The sequence below is a fragment of the Salvelinus namaycush genome, chromosome 3 (assembly GCF_016432855.1).
Source record: "Salvelinus namaycush isolate Seneca chromosome 3, SaNama_1.0, whole genome shotgun sequence".
NCBI classification, from domain to species: domain Eukaryota; kingdom Metazoa; phylum Chordata; class Actinopteri; order Salmoniformes; family Salmonidae; genus Salvelinus; species Salvelinus namaycush.
Genome location: NC_052309.1, coordinates 20,745,413 through 20,757,795, shown reverse-complemented (window position 1 = coordinate 20,757,795; position 12,383 = coordinate 20,745,413).

The following is a 12,383-nucleotide window of genomic DNA, read 5'->3' as shown; positions in this document are numbered from 1 at the left end:
GTTACCCCAGCAGTCGAGCTAAGCCCAACTGTCGATCTGGGTCACAGCACCACTGTAACAGGGTTCAGCTTAGCTTCCTCCACTGTCCCAACTGCTCCATACTGTGCTCAAACCAGTGATCCCCTGCTTCACAGCACACGTGACCACCCTCCTTGACAACATTCCAACAGTTTGAACTAACCAATGTGATGGCTACAATGTTATTATGTCTGTTATATGCATTCTGTCTATCACCTGGGCATTATTCTGTAACTTGTAAAAGTAATACATTAAACAGTCCTTTCGTTATGTTTGCCAAGTGCAATAGATTAATTTCTGTAAGAAACTCAGAGTTTATGATAAATAACAGTAAGAAACTCTCACATGGGGAAAACAAACTCTCATTGCATTCATCTTTCTGATTCAGTAGAGACTGTGTGTGTGTATATAAATGTCATGTCTGTGAGAATGTGTGTGTGTTTTTGCATGCTTGTGCATACATTTTGTGTGCGTGTACGTGTATATAAGTGTCATGTCTGTGAGAATGTGTGTGTGTTTTTGCATGCTTGTGCATACATTTTGTGTGCGTGTACGTGTATATAAGTGTCATGTCTGTGAGAATGTTTGTGTGTGCGTGTGCATACGTTTTGTGTATGTGTTTGTGTGTTAAGGTTTAATGAGAGCAGGCCTTCAGTAGGCAGGCAGGCAGAACCGGGCAGGTTGCTGCTGAAGCCATAGGTCGATGGGGCTCTCTGAGATTAAGCAGCGCGGGGCTGTGTAGCGGCAGCCCAGCGGACTCTCTCTAATCTGCTCTGATTTATGATGTGCTCTTCCTGCAGCTTAGCTTCAGCCTGGAGACAGCCTGGCGTCCTCTCCTCCACACACAAACTGTACGCCCTCCCTTGTCCCTCAACAAATGCCCACTCCGAACCCCCACCGCTCCCTCAACCAAGCCGCACAACAGTGTACATCTCATATCAGTCTACTGTACACACATACTTACAAATACGCACAGACATTGTTTACAACAGGTATTTCATACACATAAACACTACAATGCTTACCAGTGGTGGAAAAAGTACCCAGTAGTCATACTTGAGTAAAAGTAAAGATACCTTATTAGAAAATTACTCAAGTGAAAGTCACCCAATAAAATACTATTTGACTAAAAGTCTAAAAGTATTTGGTTTTAAATATATTTGAAATATCAAAAGTAAATGTATAAATCATTTGAAATTCCTTATATTAAGCAAACCAGATGGTATCATTTTTTATTTTACGGATAGCCAGGGGCACAATCCAACATCATTTACAAACAAAGCATTTGTATTGTCCGCCAGATGAGTCCGTCAGATCAGAAACAGTAGGGATGACCAGGGATGTTCTATTGATTAGTCCCTGAATTGGACCATTTTCCTGTCCTGCTAAGCATTCAAAATGTAACGAGTACTTTTTGGTGTCAGGGAAAATGTATGGAGTAAAAAGTGTCATGCGGAGCGGAACAGGTGAAATCAAGAGCAGACTCAGACGAGGAGACTGGGATGAGGTAACCAAGGCATTTATTGAAACATGAGGGGAAGATTGAGTGCAGGCCAGGGGAAGCTCGGGCGGGTTGCTGGAAACCAGGTGCGGAGGATGAGGTTGGAGCGAGGGGTGTTGGGACAGGGTGAGCAGGTCCGGAGGGGAATCCAAAGGAGCGTAGAGTGGGGAATCCAGGATAGAGTAGCAGGACTGACGAGAAGTCGGACTGGAGACATGGACCAGAGTCAGAGCGGGCAGAACTGTAGCGGAGAGGAAAACAGTGTCAGGCAAGGAAAACAGGCACAACAGGAACAAATGGCTAGAACCATAGCCTGACTGAGCAGAGATTATAATCTGGCAGTGTGGAAGTGGCGCACACACACACACACACACACACACACACACACACACACACACACACACACACACACACACACACACACACACACACACACACACACACACACACACACACACACACACACAGAGAGAGGGCGAGGGAGAGAGCACTGGGGGAGTGGCGGCAGGTCAAGGAGACACAGGATGAGCACTAGAGGGTGTGGCAGAAGCAGATGTGACTTTCTTTAGGGATGTAGTGGAGTAAAAGTAAAATGTATAAAACATATAAATAATAAAGTAAGGTACAGTAGTACTTTAAAATATTTTTATTTAAGTACTTTACACAACTGATGCTTACTTCCTTCAGATGTGTTACTGAGTAGGCTTGTCTGGGTTATTGGGACAATTCGGGAAGTCAGGGTGGGGAGAGTTCAGCTGACATACATGACCATCTGTTTTACCCTCGCCATGTAACACACACGGCGTACCATTGTCAACCATCAGTCAGTCCTCCACACATGTCCAGTGTGTACAGAGGACTCCACAGGACGGTGGACCAGAAGACCATGCAGTGTTATCAGGGCCCAGTAAAGGTAAATCAGGAGCAGCTCAGGCCCATTAGCACTTAATCAAAGTCTGATGTGTATGTGCTGTTCACATGAGAGTCATCAGTCCTGTGTTAAGTGTGGTGTCAGAGCTGTGGCCATTATACCCTCAGGGCTGGATAAACACAGAGGCCACAGTCTGCTGCCCCACACACACACACACACACACACACACACACACACACACACACACACACACACACACACACACACACACACACACACACACACACACACACACACACACACACACACACACACACACGCATCCATCCTGTAAAGAAAGACACACCAACACGGACATATCACCACACTCTGAGATAGACTCCTCACGTGACTCTTCTCAACTACTACCATACTCATACAGTATATACAAAATATACACAAAAGGTTACACAAGCCCAGGAAAACAATACAGACAATAAAGTAAGCACACACAGTATACACCCACACACACTCAATCAACTCGAAGGATAGCTATTTAAACTAGATTCCAGATACCCTCTTAGTAATGTGTGTGAAAGTGATATGGCCAGTGCACTTTTACTCGTCCTCTCAGGCAGGGCAGGGTTGCTCTGAGTTCAGCTGGGGCCTAATTTTACCATGTCCCCTGACCCTGGCAGGACTGGGAGAGGGAGCACTGGGAAGCAGCACAGAGGCTCTGACCTGCAGTACCATTCTGTCCCTGTCTCCTCTCCGCACTCCCAGGGGTACCCTGAGAGCCTGGCAGAATTTCTCCCATCACATCACAGTTCCCAGGACCAGGGAATTCACCCACACAGGAACCCAGAGGGTAACCAGAGGCAGCCTTTCGCTTTGCTCCATCAGCTCCACCATGGCCCCAGGAACTCTGGTTCCCCTCTGGTTCCCAGGACCACAGGGCAGTTTGCCAGAGCCTCTAACCAACGATGGTGTCTCCACCCCACAAACTGTTATCGTATTATAGGAATATGACGGGGTTTATCACTATGTGAATGCAAGGTTTCTCTTCCTTTCTTCTTTTCAGACATTGAACGTGTAAGTGCTCTTTGCCACCTACTGCTTACCTTCCGGAGGTCCTCGTTGTACTCACTATGAACTCATGTTAAATGAGAGGACTGTGTCATTAGAACAGCCAGTGGCCTGCCTTACACACTACAGGGTAGACGCCAGAGGAGGGGGAGCGACAGTGGATCACACCAGGCAGGCAGTTGAACCCGACAGTTCATTGTTAATTGAAGCGTTGGACACCCTGAGTGGCACAGAGACGCCGGCTGTGCCCAGTAGACGGGTGTTCTAAGTGAAGAGATGTGAGGTGACACATGGGCCTGTCTGATGCACCAGCCACCAGAGGTGTGACAGGACATTAGTCTTTTTTTATTAAGAGAGACCATTACTGTGCTTTAATAAGAAGGGCATGCCGCTGTCAACTGCAGCCAGTCACTGATATGAATGATTAGAGGGTGATGGCGGGTGTTAACTAGAACAGCTAGAGTAGCCCTATTGGGCTGCTGTTGAGGACAGAGGGGTACAGATGGACAGACAAACAGAAATCAGGTTCATGCTGAAGCAGGAGAGCCAGTGGGAGAATGAGTGTGTGGTCGAAAAGTGTGCCACCCTCATATCAACATGATCTCATAGTTTTCCTTCACATTTTTACATATTATACAGTAGATGAACATCTATTGTTGACGGAATAATTCCACGTTGTTTCAGGGTTAATTCCGCATGTTTGCAGGATTAACATAGAAACAACTCAAAGGTTAAGGGATAGCCCCCTTTCTTAACATTTTCACCTAAAATGACATACCCATATTTAACTGCCTGTAGCTCAGGACCTGAAGCAAGGATATGCATATTCTTGGTACCATTTCAAAGGAAACACTTTCAAGTTTGTGGAAATGGGAATTGAATGTAGGAGAATATAACACAATAGATATGGTAGAAGAAAATACAAAGAAAAAAACAACAGATTATTTTCTACTACCATATTTGAAATGCAAGAGAAAGGTCCCAGTTCTAGCCATCACTCTGGTTGTAATTTCGATGGTGTCCACAAGATGGCAACAGTGTATGTGCAAAGTTTCAGACGGGCAACTTAAAGTATGAGCGAACTACATTACATTTAGTGTGAAGTCACCCAAGTACATTTGGGCAAATCGTGAAGGAGATATTTGCATTCATATTACATTTTTATGCAAGAATACCGTCAAATCTGTATACTTTGACTTTTTTTCCAGTATTAGTAGCCATATTTTAGTAGCAATATGTTTTGTCCAAAAGGAAAAGGCATGCTGTCGCACAAGGTTAGTAGCTACATTTTACGACTGATACAGGGTTTCCAGATACTCCCGTAAAGCCCAGCTCATTGGCTAGCTAGCTTTGTTTGACCCCGATTGGTGCTTATTGACAAAGTTAGAGTCGTTCAAGTGAAGACCGCCCGCGTCATCGGCTTGCCATGAAGGCGTCGCTCTCTGACCAAATATGGTGTCCTATAGGATATACTACACAATGATATAGTGAAGTCTGGTTACATTCTAGGATCTTTGAGGAATATATACGAACGTGATTTGACTGGTTGAAACAATGTTTAGGGTTACATTTTCACAGAAATTCCTTTCTTTGCAAATTGAACAAGTGGAAATACAAAATCGATCGTGCATGCTATATGGACCTTTTTAGGATATGAAAAATGATTTTATTACACAAAACGACACTTCATGTTATCTCTGGGACCATTTGGATGATAAATCAGAGCAAGATTTCAGAATATAACTACACATTTCACCTTCAGAGGTGAATTTATCAAACCTATCGTGGTGAAAAAAGTGTTTTGTTGTGAGGAGCTCTCCTCAAACAATAGCATGGCATTTTTTCGCAGTAATAGTTACTGTAAATTGGACAGTGCAGTTATATTAACAAGAATTTAAGCTTTCAGCCGATATAAGACACTTTTATGTACCAACATTTGTTGTTTCTCTAAAATCTGCGACCGTGACACAAGGCGCTGCATGATTACAACTGTCCCGTTGACAGGACGCCAATCCCTGAGAAGTTCTAACAGTTAGTCATTCTTCCCGAATGGTTAAGGTTAGGGATATGGTTTGGGGAAGGCTTAAAACAAAATCATTAAAAACAACTCGCTATTACCCTCAGGCATCATCAGTATTCTTAGCATTCTTGCGGCTTGCTAGAGCATTGTAAACTACCATAGGACAGTGGTCTGAGTAACGTGCTTTGGCTTCTAGCATCACCAGTTCGCACCCAGTGCTGGGCAATCGTTTTTATTTCTTCTGAGCGCTGAGGAAGGCATATATCGACGTTCTCAGGACCTTTTCAAACATCCAAAATCAAAGTCTATTTCTAGTGATCAGACTGCTCATATAGCCTCTGCCCCATTGTATAATCAACATTGTCAAGTGTTTTCAGTATAAGATATTGGGAGACCTGTTGTACAGCCAGGCAGTTGAATTCAAGGGAACTACAGAACACAGATTACAATTGGAGTCAGATTACATCTCCATTATTACAATTGGAGTCTCTCATTACCTTTTCAAGTTTATTGATAAAATTAAATCAACCCCTTTAGTTGCGGACTAAATAAAGAATTGACAACATGTACATACCGTAAGCCTATTGTGGCCTGTTTCTGATGTGCAAGTCTTGTATTCGAATCAAACACACATCAGACATGGGCAGAAATTAAACTCACAAAAAGAGTGGATAAAGATATAAAAAGGGAGTTCTAAAGCGTGTCTGAGTGATTTCACATCATAGCGGTGTACCATCCCACTCTCCCTATTAAAGAACAACATGGAGACTTAGCACGCAGCCTCCACAGATCCCTGCTAAATGTGGCTAATGGAGTAAACAAATGGAGGGTTCCCACGCTTTCTTATTTATCCAGGGATATTTTAGCTAGTGCCTTTCACTCACTGGGCCCTGTGATGCCTGTCCTGCCTCTGGGTAATCCCTGTGGAGCTGTGGGGTTATGTGAAAACACAAACAAGAGTAGGAGAGAGCGAGAGAGAGAGAGAGAGAGAGAAAGGGTAGAGAGAGATGGATGCATAGCTTTATTCAAATCAAATCAAATCAAAGTTTATTTGTCACGTGCGCCGAATACAACAGGTGTAGACCTTACAGTGAAATGCTTACTTACAGGCTCTAACCAATAGTGCAAAAAAGTTGTTAGGTGAACAATAGCTAAGTAAAGAAATAAAACAACAGTAAAAAGACAGGCTATATACAGTAGCGAGGCTATAAAAGTAGCGAGGCTACATACAGACACTGGTTAGTCAGGCTGATTGAGGTAGTATGTACATGTAGATATGCTTAAAGTGACTATGCATATATGATGAACAGAGAGTAGCAGTAGCGTAAAAGAGGGGTTGGCGGGTGGTGGGTGGCGGGTGGCGGGACACGGGACACAATGCAGATAGCCCGGTTAGCCAATGTGCGGGAGCACTGGTTGGTCAGCCCAATTGAGGTAGTATGTACATGAATGTATAGTTAAAGTGACTATGCATATATGATAAACAGAGAGTAGCAGCAGCGTAAGAGAGAGAGAGAGAGAGAGAGAGGAGGCAGGAGGGTGTGTGAGAGAGAGGGAGAGAAAAAAGAGAGGGAGAGAGAGAGGAGGCAGGAAGGTGTGTGTGTGTGTGTGAGAGAGAGAGAGAGAGAGAGGGGGGCAGGAGGAGTGTGTGTGTGTGTGTGAGAGAGCGATAGAGAGGAGGGGAGGGGAGAGAGGGAAGAGAGGGGGTGGAGAAAGATGGTGTGTAAGAGGGAAGGAGAGAGGGTGGAGGGAGAGGAGTGGGGGGTAAAATGAGAGAGACATGGGGAGCCTGTGTGACCGGAGCCAGGTCCAAGCAATTATCTCTGATAATTAGATCAGAACCCAACCCAGAGCCAGACATACGGACCCCCTCATCCCCACACACCAACTCAAGGGCCACTAATTCTGTCCACCGGCCCAGGGACATTGAAAATGGAGGCCTAATCATGGGCAAACAGCTGGCCCCTGGTTCCGGAATGTAGCCACTTGAGTCCAGCTAATACCTCTGTAACAAGGCCAGCCCTGGCAGAGCCTCAGATCCCTTTGCTCCTGGGTTTGCCTAGGCCACTTGGACTAGATTAGACCTCCCCAAAAAACTCCCCATTACATTAAAGTGTCTTGCAGTTGTAGATCAGATGAATACATTGTATCATTGTTGTTATGAATCATAACCTTGCTAGTCAAGTAAATGTAGCTTAACAAGATGTCGACCAAAACACAGGTGGCTCTGGTGCTCTGCATCCAGCCCTGAGAAACAGACATGAAACGGAGAGGCAGACCAAAGTCTCCAGAGCCTCTATAGTTGGATGGAGATCAAGGCCACAGACACAAGTGGGACAGACTTATAGGCGGAGAGGAACACGGGTAAATACCTCTGTGAATGGACAGTAAAGGAGGGTGAGGTTTGAAGTGGTGCTCAAACGAAAAACCGTGCCCTTTCTCTTTCTCTCTGCATGTGCCTGTTCCAGAGCCTTCATCCTTTCACAGTGTCTTAATGCTTTACCCAGACCAGCTCCTTATGGAGGTCACCCCATAGCTCTTTATCCAGATGCTTTCAACTTCACTTTTTATCTGTCACACTCTGGCAGATTATCAACACTGGGAGAGGATTACACAAAGACCAGGGGAAAATGACTGTTTTTTCATTTTACCTGCTGCAATCTCTCCCTGCACACAGATTAACAAGCCATTTTCTGAACGCTCTTGTATTGAATACAGGGCCATGTATTGATTCCTTGTGATACTCTATGTGATTTTGTCCGATTTAGTCTCTCCGTGCTTTCCAGTCAGGAGTACCTGCAGCCTGTCACACACAGGCTGATCTGATAGCAGCAGTGTTAGACCGTGGCCATACAGTATTTTGTGATGTGTATCACAGATGGGCAATTGACCCAGCTGACCCCTAGGTCCTTCAAGCTAGACAACAATGGGCCTGACAGGGCTACTGACAGAGGCCCACTGCAGCCCACCATCTGTGCCAACAGATAGCAGGGTCTGATTAGGACACCTACCCACAGGCAGCACTTCATTTGGGCAAACAGGCTGTGACACGTGTTGGCTAAATGAGCAAATGTGCAACACAAGCTATCGAGTGTGTGTCTCTTTAGATGAGCGGCAGGTTATAATTAGAGGGGTTTCCTTTGTCCCCAAACTATTTGTTTTCTTGAAACTCACTGACCCTGATCCTGAAGGTACTCTGGTCAGGAAGACATGTGGCCTCTGAGAATGCTTCACAGCGTCAAGTTTAAGACCTTTAGAGCAACATACACAGCCACATTATTTCTAAAGCCTTTTGTTTGTGTCTTACACATACAGTATGGATTATGACTGAACCGGCCATCTGTAGTAATCCCTGAATGTATTAGATAAGAGTATTTTTTTTTTTTAAATACAAATCACGGTTGAATAGAAAATCAATCATGCAGGAAAATGAGTTCAAAAACATGACACATGCATAGAAAATGCTCCGACAGGGTAATAATGAAGGTATTCAGAGCTCTCTTCTTCCCTGGTTAACTTCACTCTGTCAGCTCTCATCATGTACTCACTCCATATAGTACTAAATATCTCTACAGCTCTTCCTCCATCTCTCTGGTAACCAAGTCCCTTTCTCATCATACTCTCCCTCCCATGCCGTGTTGTCTTATTGCTCTCCTCTGAAACGTTTGCATTCACGTCTCTCCTTCTCCCCTCACCACACACACTCTCATAAGTGGTGCACTTTGAGTAGAGACTTCTAGGGGTGTGCTCACACTGTGAGGAGTGTTAATACGAGTACAGCCTGGTAGGTTTGCCCAAGGCCAAAGGTTGCATTAGTGGTTGCATTAGTCAGCTAACAGACTGCAGAAGGAACAGGCCTGACCCAAACAAACCCATTCAGCAGGATATAATGCACCCAGGCGCCCCTCTACACCCTCAATGCACAGCCAGGCTGGCAGCACTCACAGCAGGCCGACAGCCGCCTAGTAAGACTGTGTAATCCTCAATTTAACACACACTCAAGTGAGCAGGCAGATATAAAAAATAGCTAGAGTGTTAATGGAACGCGTCACTCCCTGAGCTTTGTTTCACACATGCACGCACTCACACACACACGTCTGTTTTACTATCCTTGTGGGGACCAAACAATTGATTCCTATAACTCCTAAAATAACCGTTATTCTTGTGGGGACCAGCAAAATGTCCTCACTTGTCAGAATTGTTCTTGTTTTGCTATCCTTTACATTTGAGTAATTTAGCAGATACTCTTATCCAGAGTGATTTAGAGGAGCAATTAGCGAAAAGTGCCTTGATCAAGAGCACATTGGCATATGTATTACATAGTTGGCTTGAGGATTTGAACCAGCAACCTTTCGGTTACTGCCCCAACGCTCTTAATTGCTAGACTACCTGTTAGGACTTCTGGTCCCCACAAGGATAGTAAAACCAAAATCACACACACAGAGTTCACCTTATTGTGCTCAGAAAAGGAAACATCTAACATCTACATCGGGGATAGGATGGGAAACTTTAATGAGTGGGGGCCACAAAAAATCTGAACTCATCATGAGGCTGCAGTGGCTATTGACCATGGAGAGAAAAAAATTGACATTTTGCCATGGGGTGAAGAGAAGATTTTGCAATTTTATAAAACATGTCATGCTTTTCTGCTAATTTTGCCATGGGGCGGAGATTTTTTTTTGCAATTTTACAGCAAATTTCCTGCAATTCTACACATTTTGTCACAGGGTGGAGAGAAATGTTTTCAGTTTTTAATATGATATCGGAGTGACTAACAAAATCAATGTGGGCCCCGGTCGGTAACTTGACAATGATTACTACAAGTTTAGATAGCTGGCCACTAGACTAACTTACAAATCTAAAATTGTTAGCTTTTATGGGCTAATTGAGTGACTGACAGAACAAGAGAAAAACTACACAACCAAATTTCAAAATTGCACCCTGTGTATTCTACTATTCTCTCAACAGTAAGACTGAATTCCCCCCCAAAACAACCTGTATCTGGACCAGCAGTATCCCATCCCTGATCCAGTGCTTATTTGCCTAGAAAACATGGAGAAATTCACTACTGAATTTATTTGGTAAGTAGCGTATTCCAGCTTGGCGTGGCGATAGTCACCCTTTGTTTGACCTCATACAGCAGCATGCAGGGCGAGCATTAGCACACAAGCATGTCATATAAGCAAAAGTCCCACTTGGAGGTTCAACTAGAATTGAAAGGTCAAGGCAGTTGCTGAAGCTTTGGGGAGGGGGCAGCTTCACATGGTGTCAGGGGGTTCTAGGGGAGGGGCTGTCTGATGGGGGGGTTAAATGTTTTTGGGGGGGTAACGAAGCCACGCTTCACCCCATAAATCCACACAATGCTCCGCCACACTCTGCCGGGCGCATGCGCGCGCGCGCACACACGAAAAGTATTCAGACCACTTTGTTTTTTTACACATTTCATTACAGCCTTTTTTTCAATCCAAACACAATACCCCATAATGACAAAGCAAAAACAGTTTTATTTTATTTTGCTAATTGATAAAAAAAAAAAATAATAATAGTACATTTACATAATTATTCAGACCCTTTACTCAGTACTTTGTTGAAGCATATTTTACAGTGATTACAGCCTCGAGTATTCTTGGGTATGACACTATGTCACGTAGAGTAGGCCAGAAGGCTAAACTGGAAAACCTAACCTCTATCAAAATAAAAAGATGGCAGAGCCGCAAAAGTTCTTCTGCCCAAGGGTGTTTATTTACATAGTGATTCCGGAAGAAAAACAACAGTACTGCCATCAAAAGTATACCTTATTGGGACAGCTTAAAACAATGCTGCCGCATCCACAGCTCAATCCAAACTTCTTCCATTTAAGAATGATGGAGGCCATTGTGTTCTTGAGGCCCTTCAATGCTGCAGAAATGTTTTGGTACCCTTCCCCAGATCTGTGCCTCGACACAATCTTATCTCGGAGCTCTACGGACAATTCCTTCAACCTCATGGCTTGGTGTTTGCTCTGACATTCACTGTCAACTGTGGGATCTTATATAGACAAGTGTGTGCCTTTGAAATCATGTCCAACCAATTGAATTTTCCACATGTGGACTCCAAACAAGTTGGAGAAACATTTCAAGGAGGATGATCAATGGAAACAAGATGCACCTTAGCTCAATTTCGAGTCTCATAGCAAAGCATCTGAATACTCATGTAATTAAGGTATTTCAGTTTTAGATTGATAACAAATTTGCAAACATGTCTAAAAACCTGTTTTCGCTTTGTTATTATGGGGTATTGTGAGTAGATAGATGAGGAAATAATTTTAGAATAAGACTGTAATTTAACAAAATGTGGAAAAAGTCAAGAGGTCTGAATACCTTCCCGAATGCACTGTACGCACTGTACAGACAGACAGACAGACAGACAGACAGACAGACAGACAGACAGACAGACAGACAGACAGACAGACAGACAGACAGACAGACAGACAGACAGACAGACAGACAGACAGACAGAGAAAGACACACACACACAGACAGAGAGAGACACACACAGACAGAGACAGAGACAGAGAGAGACACACACAGACAGACAGAGACAGACATTAATATAGCATAAAGGTTTAAGTATACAATAATAAAACATGTAATACATGTAGAGACAACAAATGAAGGGCAGAGCATCAGAGGAGGTTTGGGTTCGTAAGAGTTCACTGAGCTGTCCCAGGAAAACTCCTCTGGCCAGTGCTATAAAGATGACAGAGAAGCCAGTCACAGCTCTCTTTCTCATGTGACGCTGGGCTTTTCACATGCCAGGAAAGTGATAACTACGCTCCTGTGAGCCACCTATGGACATACGGCAAAGTCTCACCACACACACACACACAGAAGTTCACTGGATACACACAATGAAGTTGCAAAGAGAGT